The sequence below is a fragment of the Pristiophorus japonicus genome, chromosome 15 (assembly GCF_044704955.1).
Source record: "Pristiophorus japonicus isolate sPriJap1 chromosome 15, sPriJap1.hap1, whole genome shotgun sequence".
Classification (NCBI taxonomy): Eukaryota; Metazoa; Chordata; class Chondrichthyes; family Pristiophoridae; genus Pristiophorus; species Pristiophorus japonicus.
In genome coordinates, this window is record NC_091991.1 from 167,417,151 (window position 1) to 167,429,736 (window position 12,586).

Genomic DNA, 12,586 nt, shown 5'->3' on the forward strand with positions numbered 1-12,586 from the left:
AGAGAAGCTTGGTCACTCGACCAGGAACCATCAAGACTGGTTCGACGAGAACGACCGGGAGATCCAGGAGCTAATAAGCCGCAAGCGCAAGGCACTCTTGTAACTGGAAAAAAACAACACAACTCAAGAGCAAGAAAGCAGTTCTATAGACGTCTGAAGGCCGAGATCCAACATAAAACTTGCGACATAAAGAACAGATGGTAGGTGGAGAAAGCGCAGGAGATCCAGCAACTAGCCGACAATCACGACGTGCGTGGATTCTTCAGCGCAGTCAAGAGCACCTGCGGCCCAAGCACCCAACGTCCTACCCCACTGCGGGCCAAGAATGGAGAGGTAATCATCAAGGACAGAGAGGCAGTCAGTGCCCGCTTGAAGGAGCACTTTGAAGATCTCCTTAACCAAGTCTCTGTCTTTCGGTGCGAGTGTCCTCGACTCCATCCCGCAGCACCACCTCAGCACAAGCCCTGCACGGCGAGAGGTTGAAAAGCCATCCGACAACTGAAGAACAACAAGGCCTCAGGAGCAGATGGAATCCCCACCAAAGCACTAAAGCATGGGGAAGAAGCACTATTGGCGTGAAACCATGAACTAATTTCTTTTATTTGGAAGGAGAGCATGCCAGGGGATCTCAGAGACGCCGTAAGCGTGACCATCTTCAAGAAAGGTGACAAGTCTGATTACGGTAATTATAGAGGAGTCGCCCTGCTGTCTGCCACAGGGAAAGTCATTGCAAGAATCCTCTTCAATCGCCTTCTCCCAGTGGTTGAGGAGCTCCTCCCAGAGTCACAATGCAGATTCCGCCCACTAAGGGGAACAAAGGTTATGATCTTCACTGCACGTCAAATTCAAGAGAAATGCAGGGAGCAGCACCAACCCCTGTACATGGCCTTCTTTGCCCTCACAAAATCATTCGAAACTGTCAACCATGAGGGATTATGGAGTGTCCTCCTCAAATTCGGCTGTCCTCAAAAGCGACGTGATCTTATCGAAACGTATAGGATTATGAGGGGGCTTGACAAGGTGGATACAGCGAGGATGTTTCCACTGATAGGGGCATAATTTTAGAATAAGGGGCTGCCCATTTAAAACGGAGATGAAGAGAAATTTCTTCTTTCAGAGGGTTGTAAATCTGTGGAATTCGCTGCCTCAGAGAGCTGTGGAAGCTGGGTCATTGAATAAATTTAAGACAGAGATAGACAGTTTCTTAACCGAAAAGGGAATAAGAGGTTATGGAGAGTGGGCAGGAAAGTGGACCCGAGTCCATGATCGGATCAGCCATGATTGTATTTTTTACTGGAATTCTTTGAGGATATAATGAGCATGGTGGGTAGAGGTGTACCGATGGATGTGGCGTATTTAGATTTTCAAAAGGCATTCGATAAAGTGCCACACAAAAGGTTACTGCAGAAGATAAAGGTACGCGGAGTCAGTGGAAATGTATTAGCATGGATCGAGAATTGGCTGGCGAACAGAAAGCAGAGAGTCGGGATAAATGGGTCCTTTTCGGGTTGGAAATCGGTGGTTAGTGGTGTGCCACAGGGATCGGTGCTGGGACCACAACTGTTTACAATATACATAGATGACCTGGAAGAGGGGACGGAGTGTAGTGTAACAAAATTTGCAGATGACACAAAGATTAGTGGGAAAGCGGGTTGTGTAGAGGACACAGAGAGGCTACAAAGAGATTTAGATAGGATAAGCGAATGGGCTAAGGTTTGGCAGATGGAATACAATGTCAGAAAGTGTGAGATCATCCACCTTGGGAAAAAAAACAGTAAAAGGGAATATTATTTGGGGAGAAATTACAACATGCTGCGGTGCAGAGGGACCTGGGGGTCCTTGTGCATGAAACTCTTTTTGGAGTTTACCTGCAAAACATAAAAACATTAAACGGTGCCACCCGACCTGGGTGACACTCCAGACATTTACAAGGCCCTTTTTTTTTTTTTCCCCCCCTTTTTTTTTGTTTTTTTTTTGTTTTTCTTTTCTTTTTTTTTGTTTCTTTTTTTGGGCACTAAAATCACAATTTTCCCCAGTGCCCCCTATAAAAGGGAAGGGGGACACTAAAAGCACCGGCAATTAAGACAAATTAAACTTAAAAAACGTAAAATCAAATTAAAATTTGGTTGCCGGGCGTGATGATGCACTCCAGTCCCTCCGGTGCCCACCTCTCGCGGAAGGCCGCGAGCGTACCGGTGGACACCGCGTGCTCCATCTCCAAGGACACCCTGGACCGGATGTAAGAGCGGAAGAGAGGCAGGCAGTCAGGTTGAACGACCCCCTCGACCGCCCGCTGCCTGGACCGGCTGATGGCACCCTTGGCCGTGCCCAGGAGCAGTCCTACGAGGAGGCCTTCGGACCTACCCGCTCCCCTCCGCACAGGGTGCCCAAAGATCAGGAGTGTGGGACTGAAGTGCAGCCAGAATTTCAGGAGCAGCCCCTTCAAATAATGGAACAGGGGCTGCAACCTTGTGCACTCAATAAAAACATGGAACACGGACTCCTCCAGACCGCAGAAATTGCAGGCGGCCTGGGAGTCCGTGAACCGGCTTAAAAATTTATTGCACGGCACTGCTCCGTGCACCACCCTCCAGGCCAAGTCCCCGATGAATAGTGGGAGGACCCCTGCGTAGAGTGCCCTCCATCGGGGACCCCCGCCTCCTCCGGACGGCAAGATGGTACGCCATGGCGTGTCCGGACGGCCGGCGAGGATGGCAAAGTTGAGGGTGTGCAGGAGCAGCCCGTACAGGAAACCTCTCCGCGCGGAACTGAAAGGCACGGAGGGGATTTCCCCGAGGCGGCTCAAGTTGTGAGGCGCCGGCCCCCGAGGGAGGTTCCGGGGTTTGGCGCCGATGAGGAATTCCGTCCGGACGGGGGTCAGTTCGGACGGGATCTCCCCACGTGCTTGAGCCTCCTCGATGCACCTAACGGAGTCAGGGCCCAGAGCTGTTTTTAGCGACTCGATGGCATCGGCCGCGTGGCGGACATTGGCAGAGTTTAGGCGCCGCGCCAGCGTGTCTGGCGCCATCCAGCCCGCTCCTCCGCCATCGAGCAGGTCCCTGACCCTGGTCACCTCACCAGCCACAGCCCTCTCTTCCGACCGCCACATGAAACCTCGGCCGTGGAGGTACGGATTCTTAGAGTCCGAGATCAGACGAGATCGGGCGTTTTCAGACTAGTGTGGCCGTAGGCTCCTTGTGCATGAAACTCTTTTGAGTTTACCTGCGAAAACATAAAACATGTATCTGTGCCACCCGACCTGGATGACACACACAAGACATTTACAAGGCCCTTTTTTGTTTTTTTTGGGTTTTTTTTTTTTGTGGTTTTTTTTTTTGGGCACTAAAATCAAATTTTTCCTTTTTTCCAGTGCCCCCTATAAAAGGAGAGGGGGACACTAAAAGCACCGGCAATTAAAACAAATTAAACTTAAAAAACGTAAAATCAAATTAAAATTTGGTTGCCGGGCGTGATGATGCACTCCAGTCCCTCCGGTGCCCACCTCTCGCGGAAGGCCGCGAGCGTACCGGTGGACACCGCGTGCTCCATCTCCAAGGACACCCTGGACCGGATGTAAGAGCGGAAGAGAGGCAGGCAGTCAGGTTGAACGACCCCCTCGACCGCCCGCTGCCTGGACCGGCTGATGGCACCCTTGGCCGTGCCCAGGAGCAGTCCTACGAGGAGGCCTTCGGACCTACCCGCTCCCCTCCGCACAGGGTGCCCAAAGATCAGGAGAGTGGGACTGAAGTGCAGCCAGAATTTCAGGAGCAGCCCCTTCAAATAGTGGAACAGGGGCTGCAACCTTGTGCATTCAATAAAAACATGGAACACGGACTCCTCCAGACCGCAGAAATTGCAGGCGGCCTGGGAGTCCGTGAACCGGCTTAAAAATTTATTGCACGGCACTGCTCCGTGCACCACCCTCCAGGCCAAGTCCCCGATGAATAGTGGGAGGACCCCTGCGTAGAGTGCCCTCCATCGGGGACCCCCGCCTCCTCCGGACGGCAAGATGGTACGCCATGGCGTGTCCGGACGGCCGGCGTGGATGGCAAAGTTGAGGGTGTGCAGGAGCAGCCCGTACAGGAAACCCCTCCGCGCGGAACTGAAAGGCACGGAGGGGATTTCCCCGAGGCGGCTCAAGTTGTGAGGCGCCGGCCCCCGAGGGAGGTTCCGGGGTTTGGCGCCGATGAGGAATTCCGTCCGGACGGGGGTCAGTTCGGACGGGATCTCCCCACGTGCCTGAGCCTCCTCGATGCACCTAACGGAGTCAGGGCCCAGAGCTGTTTTTAGCGACTCGATGGCATCGGCCGCGTGGCGGACGTTGGCAGAATTTAGGCGCCGCGCCAGCGTGTCTGGCGCCATCCAGCCCGCTCCTCCGCCATCGAGCAGGTCCCTGACCCTGGTCACCTCACCAGCCACAGCCCTCTCTTCCGACCGCCACATGAAACCTCGGCCGTGGAGGTACGGATTCTTAGAGTCCGAGATCAGACGAGATCGGGCATTTTCAGACTAGTGTGGCCGTAGGCTCCTTGTGCATGAAACTCTTTTGAGTTTATCTGTGAAAACATAAAACATTAAACGGTGCCACCCGACCTGGGTGACACTCCAGACATTTACAAGGCCCTTTTTTTTTTTTCCCCTTTTTTGTGTTTTTTTTTTGTGTTTTTTCTTTTTTTTTTTTGTTTTTTTTTGGGCACTAAAATCACAATTTTTCCCCAGTGCCCCCTATAAAAGGGAAGGGGACACTAAAAGCACCGGCAATTAAAACAAATTAAACTTTAAAACGTAAAATCAAATTAAAATTTGGTTGCCGGGCGTGATGATGCACTCCAGTCCCTCCGGTGCCCACCTCTCGCGGAAGGCCGCGAGCGTACCGGTGGACACCGCGTGCTCCATCTCCAAGGACACCCTGGACCGGATGTAAGAGCGGAAGAGAGGCAGGCAGTCAGGTTGAACGACCCCCTCGACCGCCCGCTGCCTGGACCGGCTGATGGCACCCTTGGCCGTGCCCAGGAGCAGTCCTACGAGGAGGCCTTCGGACCTACCCGCTCCCCTCCGCACAGGGTGCCCAAAGATCAGGAGAGTGGGACTGAAGTGCAGCCAGAATTTCAGGAGCAGCCCCTTCAAATAATGGAACAGGGGCTGCAACCTTGTGCATTCAATAAAAACATGGAACACGGACTCCTCCAGACCGCAGAAATTGCAGGCGGCCTGGGAGTCCGTGAACCGGCTTAAAAATTTGTTGCACGGCACTGCTCCGTGCACCACCCTCCAGGCCAAGTCCCCGATGAATAGTGGGAGGACCCCTGCGTAGAGTGCCCTCCATCGGGGACCCCCGCCTCCTCCGGACGGCAAGATGGTACGCCATGGCGTGTCCGGACGGCCGGCGTGGATGGCAAAGTTGAGGGTGTGCAGGAGCAGCCCGTACAGGAAACCCCTCCGCGCGGAACTGAAAGGCACGGAGGGGATTTCCCCGAGGCGGCTCAAGTTGTGAGGCGCCGGCCCCCGAGGGAGGTTCCGGGGTTTGGCGCCGATGAGGAATTCCGTCCGGACGGGGGTCAGTTCGGACGGGATCTCCCCACGTGCCTGAGCCTCCTCGATGCACCTAACGGAGTCAGGGCCCAGAGCTGTTTTTAGCGACTCGATGGCATCGGCCGCGTGGCGGACGTTGGCAGAATTTAGGCGCCGCGCCAGCGTGTCTGGCGCCATCCAGCCCGCTCCTCCGCCATCGAGCAGGTCCCTGACCCTGGTCACCTCACCAGCCACAGCCCTCTCTTCCGACCGCCACATGAAACCTCGGCCGTGGAGGTACGGATTCTTAGAGTCCGAGATCAGACGAGATCGGGCGTTTTCAGACTAGTGTGGCCGTAGGCTCCTTGTGCATGAATCCCAAAAAGTTAGTTTGCAGGTGCAGCAGGTAATCAGGAAGGTGAATGGAATGTTGGCCTTCATTGCGAGAGGGATGGAGTACAACAGCAGGGAGGTCCTTCTGCAACTGTATAGGGTATTGGTGAGGCCGCACCTGGAGTACTGCGTGCAGTTTTGGTCACCTTACTTAAGGAAGGATATACTGGCTTTGGAGGGGGTACAGAGACAATTCACTAGGCTGATTCCGGAGATGAGGGGGTTACCTTATGATGATAGGTTGAGTAGACTGGGTCTTTACTCGTTGGAGTTCAGAAGGATGAGGGGTGATCTTATAGAAACATTTAAAATAATGAAAGGGATAGACAAGATAGAGGCAGAGAGGTTGTTTCCACTGGTCGGGGAGACTAGAACTAGGGGGGAGCCAATTTAAAACCGAGTTGAGAAGGAATTTCTTCTCCCAGAGGGTTGTGAATCTGTGGAATTCTCTGCCCAAGGAAGCAGTTGAGGCTAGCTCATTGAATGTATTCAAGTCACAGATAGATAGATTTTTAACCAATAAGGGAATTAAGGGTTATAGGGAGCAGGCGGGTAAGTGGAGCTGAGTCCACGGCCAGATCAGCCATGATCTTGTTGAATGGCGGAGCAGGCTCGAGGGGCTAGATGGCCTACTCCTGTTCCTAATTCTTATGTTCTTATGTATTAAATGGCGGAGCAGGCTCGAAAGGCCATAGGGCCTACTCCTGCTCCTATTTCTTATGTTCTTATGTTAGCTGGTCAACATCCTCCGCCTGCTCCACGATGACATGCAAGCCGTTATCCTGACCAACGGATCCACCACAGACCCAATACACATGTGGATCAGGGTCAAGCAAGACTGTGTCATCGCACCAACGCTCTTCTCTATCTTCCTTGCTGCAATGCTCCATCTCACCCTCAATAAGCTCCCCGCTGGAGTGGAGCTAATCTATAGAACAAACGGGAAATTGTTCAACCTCCATCGCCTCCAGTCCAGCTCCAAGGTCGTCCCATCCTCTGTCATTGAATTACAGTATGCAGACGATGTGTGCGTTTGCGCACACTCGGAGGTCGATCTCCAAACCATCGTCAACATCTTCACCAAAGTGTACGAGAGTATGGGCCTTACACTAAACATCCGTAAGACAAAGATCCTCTACCAACCTGCCCCCGCCACACAGTACTGCCCCCCCGATTATCAAAATCCATGACAAGACCTTGGACAACGTGGACCATTTTCCGTACCTCGGGAGCCTACTGTCAACAAGGGCAGCTATCGATGACGAAGTCCAACACCGCCTTCAGTGTGCCAGTGCAGCCTGAGGAAGAGAGTGTTTGAAGACCAGGACCTCAAACCCGGCACCAAGTTCATGGTCTACAGAGCAGTAGTAATACGCGTCCTCCTATATGCTTCAGAGACATGGGCTATGTACAGCAGGCATCTCAAAGCACTGGAGAAATACCACCAACGCTGCCTCCGCAAGATCCTGCAAATCTATTGGCAGGACAGGCGCGCCAACATCAGTGTTCTCGCTCCGGCCAACATCCCCAGCATCGAAGCATTGACCTCATCATCCGCATTCCCGATACTAGACTTCCAAATCACGCGCTCTACTCAGAGCTCCAACATGGCAAGCAAGTCCCAAGTGGGCAGAGGAAATGCTTCAAGGACACCCTCAAAGCCTCCTTTGAAAAGTGAAACATCCCCACCGACACCTGAGAATCCCTGGGCCAAGACCGTTCAAAGTGGAGGAGAAGCAGCCGGGAGGCGCCGAACACCTCGAATCTCTTCGCCGGGAGCAAGCTGAAACCAAGCGCAAACAGCAGAAGGAACACACGACAACCCAAGCACCCCACCCACCCGTCCCCTCAACCACCATCTGCCCCATCTGTGACAGAGATTGTAGGTTCCGCTTTGTACTCATCAACCATCTGAGAACTCATATTAGTGTGGAAGCAAGTCATCCTCGACTCCGAGGGACTGCCTAAGAAGATCAGTTTGAGACAATGGAGGATGTTGTTAACACGCATCAGGCTTGCACCTATAATGTTGGACTGGTTTTATTCATCGAGCACAGCAGGAGACCTAGCTGGTCAGACAATGTGGCCACTGCACCAAAAGGGGAGGTGGTAGTTTTGATAGCTCAATGAGCCAATCAATAAAAAGAGCTTGGGGAAGGGCAGAGCTTTTGGTACTGTCTTTAAGACGTACATCAAAACAGTTCACAATTTTAAACCCCAAAAACAAATTAGTGTCACTTACAAGGTAAAGCCATCCACCGGTCCAGGCTGGATGCGGTCTGTGGGCGGGGTCGCTCTGGCAGCCTGCCTCCCTTCCACAGCTTGGTCCGTGCCCAGATGACCCTGGTGAAGGAGCATGGGATGTTTGCCAGTACACTTGAGGCCTTCTGCGACCGGTGGGCGCCGCAGGAACTTGCAGGCGTGGTCGACCCAGGTGGTAGCATTATTACAAAAGCAAAATACTGTGGATGCTGGAAATCTTAAATAAAAACAGAAAATGACGGAAATACTCAGCAGGTCAGGCAGCATCTGTGAAGAGATTATTTAATTTGTTAAAAAACACTTGCATTTATATAGTGTCTTGCACAACCACTGGGTGTCCCAAAACACTTTACAGCCAATTAAGTACTTTTTGAAGTGTAGTCACTGTTGTAATATAGGAAACGTTGACAATGATCCTTCACCAACCTGTCCTCGCCGCACAGCACTGCCCCCAGTCATCAAGTTCCACGGCATGGCCCTCGACAATGTGGACCATTTCCTATACCTCGGGAGCCTATTATCAACAAAAGCAGACATTGATGCGGAGATTCAACGCCGCTTCCAGTGCGCCAGTGCAGCCTTCGGCCGTCTGAGGAAAAGAATCTTCGAAGACCAGGCCCTCAAATCTACCACCAAGCTCATGGTCTACAGGGCTGTAGTAATACCCGCCCTCCTGTATGGCTCAGAGGCATAGACGATGTACAGAAGACACCTCAAGTCGCTGGAGATATATCACCAACGGATGTCTCCGCAAGATCCTACTCCCCTGGGAGGACAGACGCACCAACATCAGTGTCCTCGTCCAGGCTAACATCCCCAGCATTGAAGCACTGACCACACTCGATCAGCTTCACTGGGCAGGCCACATAGTTTGCATGCCAGACACGAGACTCCCAAAGCAAGTGCTCTATGTGGAGCTCCTTCATGGCAAACGAGCCAAAGGTGGGAGCAGAAACGTTACAAGGACACCCTCAAAACCTCCCTGATAAAATGCAACATCACCACTGACACCGGGGAGTCCCTGGCCAAAGTGGAGAGAGTGCATTCAGGAAGGCATTGAGCACTTCGAGTCTCAGTGCCAAGAGCATACAGAGATCAAGCGCCGGCAGCAGAAAGAGCATGTGACAAACCAGTCCCACCCACCCTTTCTCTCACTGACTGTCTGTCCCACCTGTGACAGAGTCTGTGGCTCTCATATTAAACTGTTCAGCCACCAAAGAACTCATTTCAGGAGTGGAAGCAAGTCTTCCTCGATTCCATTTGAATGTCTATGATGATGATAGGAAACGTCGCAGACAATTTGTGCACAGCAAGCTCCTACAAACAGCAATGTGATAATGGCCAGATGATCTGTTTTTTAGTGAGGTTGATTGAGAAATAAATATTGGCCAGGGCACCGGTGTTAACTCCCCTGCTGTTCTTCGAAATAGTGCCATGGGATCTTTTACTCCCACCTGAGAGCAGACGGGGCCTCGGTTTAACGTCCCAACCGAAAGACAGCACCTCCGAGAGTGCTACCCACTGATGACTATTAATTTACCTTTTGGTTTTTTTGACTTGAGTTTCTACTAGTTGTGCCTCTCTTTAAAAAATGGGCACTTTTGTTAATTTTTTTTTAAGCTTAATGACACTGGGGCAACCTAGTGTCTCATTGTTCTCAGCTGTGGCTCAATGGGTAGCACTCTCACCTCAGAGTCTGCAGGTTGTGGGTTCAAGTCCCACTCTGGGGATTTGAGCACAAAAAGCTCAGCTGACACACCCAGTGCTACACTGGCAGAGGTGCCATCCTTCAGATGAGATGTTAAACCAAGGCCCGTCTGCTCTCTCAGGTCAACGTAAAAGATCCCGTGGCACTATTTTGATAGAAGGGCAGGGGAGTTCTCACTGCTGTCCTGGGCCAATCCCTCAACCAACATCACTGAAAAAAAAAACAGCTGGTCATATTGTTCCTGATATTGATCATGGCTCCTGCCCATTTCTAATTTCTCCTGTGGATGTAAAGGAATTTTTGGTTTATTTCTGGGAATCTTGTTTCAAGATTTTCTTCCAAATTGATTTTCTTTCAAACTGTCTTGAAATCTCGCAGGAAATTGGGGTCTCTACTTAAATCACCTCAAGATTCTTTTTTTTACTGGGAGTTGGATCAACGGTCTTTGAAATAGGTACTTCTCATTGTGCCTTTTGATCTACCAGAGAATGATTTAATGAGACAGCTGGAGACTGATTTAACTTTTCAATTACTCAAGTTCTGATTTTAAATTTACTTATAATTAATCTATATATTAATCAATTTTGTTTTAATATAATTGATCTTGATTATACTGATTCTCCTAATGTCATCAACCTATTCATTATTCGCTGTTTAAATTGAGTTTTTTCCTGTGTCTATTTGCATGCGCATTCTGGCTGCTGCTTCAGACCCGAGCCATTCACTTCTATTTCCACTTCCTTCTCCTACTTTTTCTTTTCTCTCTATCGCTCCCCGAACAGTCTCTCCTGTCACCATGCCATCTTTCATCTCTCCTCTCTCGGATACTCTGTCCTCACAAATCCCTACTCCAACCCTTCATTACTTTTCGACCTTCCTACTCTCCTGCCGCCATCCCAGGCTCGACTCCCTTTTAGATAAGCCTACAGCTTCCCCCTGTGCCTGTCTTGGCATCCTCCGAAGGGCCCACTGTGGCACTCATCACTGTCTCCTGACGAGGAGCAATTCCAACTGTCCCATCCTACTCTCTCACCAACCTTGCCGCCCAGCTTGCCCGCAGTGGGGACTAACCTTGCCAATCTCCTCCCCGTTCAACTCATCCCTCCAAGCGCTGACCCTGTGGATGCTGGCAGTGGATCAGCCATCACCGATCCTCTCCGCATCTCCTTGCAGATTGTCCGTTCACTTGCGAACAAGGTCCTTGCCATCTATGAGCTGGTGATTGCATGAACATCATGGCCCTGACGGAAACTTGGCTGAGGGGTGATGACACCTTACCTTTAAATGAAGCCTTCCCGCCCGGCTATACCTTCTACCATTTGCCCCGCCCAGACCGCCGTGGTGGCAGTGTGGCACTCATCACCAAATAATACCTTGGTCTGTTCCCCTACTCCTCCAGCTTTCCTCCTCCTTTGAACATCTCACCTTATTCCACCCCTCTCACCTCTCATTTTAAATTCTCATTCTCTACCGCCCACCCAAGTATGATCAAATATTTTATCATGGAGATAGTTTCACTGCTTTCCTCCCTCAGCCTTTGCACCGAGCAACTTTTCATCCTCAGTGATTTCAACCTCCATCTCAATTCCTCACGCTCTCTCTCCTCTGAGTTCACTACCCTCCTGTCCTCCCTTAATCAATGTAAATTCATCAACCCATATTCACAGCCAACTCTTGACCTTGCCATCTCTCGTGGCCTCGCTATTCCTATCGTGTCAATTACTGATAAGGCCATCTCTGACCCTTTCCTTGTATCGTTCTCCACCCACATCCTCCGTCCCCCACCCTACCCTACTTCCTTCTGCATCCACCCCTGGAAAAAACTCTCTCCAAACTCTTTTACAACTGCACTTATAAACTCCAAACTGTCCAACCTCTGGCCCTCCTTTCACCATGACATTTCTGCAGCCACTGATCTGCTCAATCACATCCTCACCGCCACCTTTGATGCCCTAGTCCCTATTAAAACCATTACTCTCTCTCACCCTGGCCATTCCCCCTGGTACAGCCCTCATCTTCGCTCCTCCAAGTCCAAAAAGCGTAGACTTGAATGGATGTGGCGGACAACTGGTTTTGCCATTCACCGCCAGATCTGGCTGGACAACATAAAGCATTATCGGGTCCTACTCTTGTCTGCAAAAAACTGCTCACTAGAATCATTCTGGAATGCAAAGATAACCCCCCCCGGCTACTATTTTCTACTGCTAACCTTTTTAAACCCCTTTCCCCTGTCTTCACCACACTCACTGCCAACAGCAAGTGTGAGGAGCCCATGGACTTATTTGTCTCAAAGATTGAGACCATCTGATCAGCTGCCTCTGCCAGTTCCCTTCCTTCCCCTAGCCCATCAGGCCAAACTTCCTCTGAGGTTCCCCTCTGCCCTAGCCCTAAACTCACATCTTTCACTAGTTTCTCTCTGATTTCCCCTCTTGGCCTCGAGACTCACTTCCTGCTCCCTTGACCCTATTCCCACAAAACTGCTGATCACCTAACTTCCGCTTCTGGCTCCCATGTTAGCCGACATTGTTAATTGTTCTCCTCAGGTACTATTCCGCTCTCCTTCAAATCTGCGGTCATCACCCCGCTCCTCAAAAAAACAACTTTTGACCCCACTGTGGTTGCTAGCTACCGCCCCATCTCTAACCTCCCAAAGTCCTTGAATGTATTGTCACCTCCCAAATTCGTGCCCATCTTTCCCAGAACTCCATGTTT